Raw genomic sequence first — 786 nt, 5'->3', positions numbered from 1 at the left:
TTTTAGAGAGTATTTTCTGAAAATAAAACATCAGACTTCTAACCTGACATCTGATATGATTATTTCTGCCAGCCTATTTGGTATTTGTAAGGAGTCTCACACTTCCTACACAATGTCACCTTCTAGTTTGTGAGGGTGAATCACAATTGCCTCCTTGACAACCTGTGAGCCAGTTATTACAAGTTTAATATCAATTTACCTCCTATGTCCTTTTCTCTTCCATGACTCTCATAGTGACAGTTTTACCAAAACAATTTTTGTGAAAATTTATGTCTACTTAGAATAAAAAGAAATCTATATTTGTAGTCCTCAACTAAAATTTTATTGTGTTATTCAATAATAAAACAAAAATATTTCTAAACTGGTAGTCTATTTTAGTGAAAAATAGGTCAGAGGTTCAGGATCTGCAGTCCTTCAGCTTTCAGTTCTGTTCAGGAAAGTTGACTTTAACATTTTGATAGATACACAGACATTTGCCACTTAACTTCTATCTCTTCTATTTGAAATAGAATATATAAACTGTGCTCTGGTATCTACCCATTAAATATTAATTTTCAAAAGGATTTGTATTAATGACATTATCATTATATAAGTTTATGTTATGAATACATATTATTTCTCACATTAATTGATTTCATTTTAAAAAAATTTTCTTCCAAACTATTTGAGCCATAAATGTGGATAAATATAAGACTCTTACTACTTCAGCTGAGATCTTGTGAACTTCATCCTTTTATAAGTGTTCTGGTAGGAGCTATGACTAATATTTGTTTACTATTAAAGGCA

This window comes from Carlito syrichta, unplaced genomic scaffold (assembly GCF_000164805.1).
Source record: "Carlito syrichta isolate Samal-C Ts95f unplaced genomic scaffold, Tarsius_syrichta-2.0.1 Scaffold304043, whole genome shotgun sequence".
NCBI lineage: Eukaryota > Metazoa > Chordata > Mammalia > Primates > Tarsiidae > Carlito > Carlito syrichta.
The sequence above is the reverse complement of the archived record's forward strand: the minus strand, read 5'-3'. Positions refer to the sequence as shown.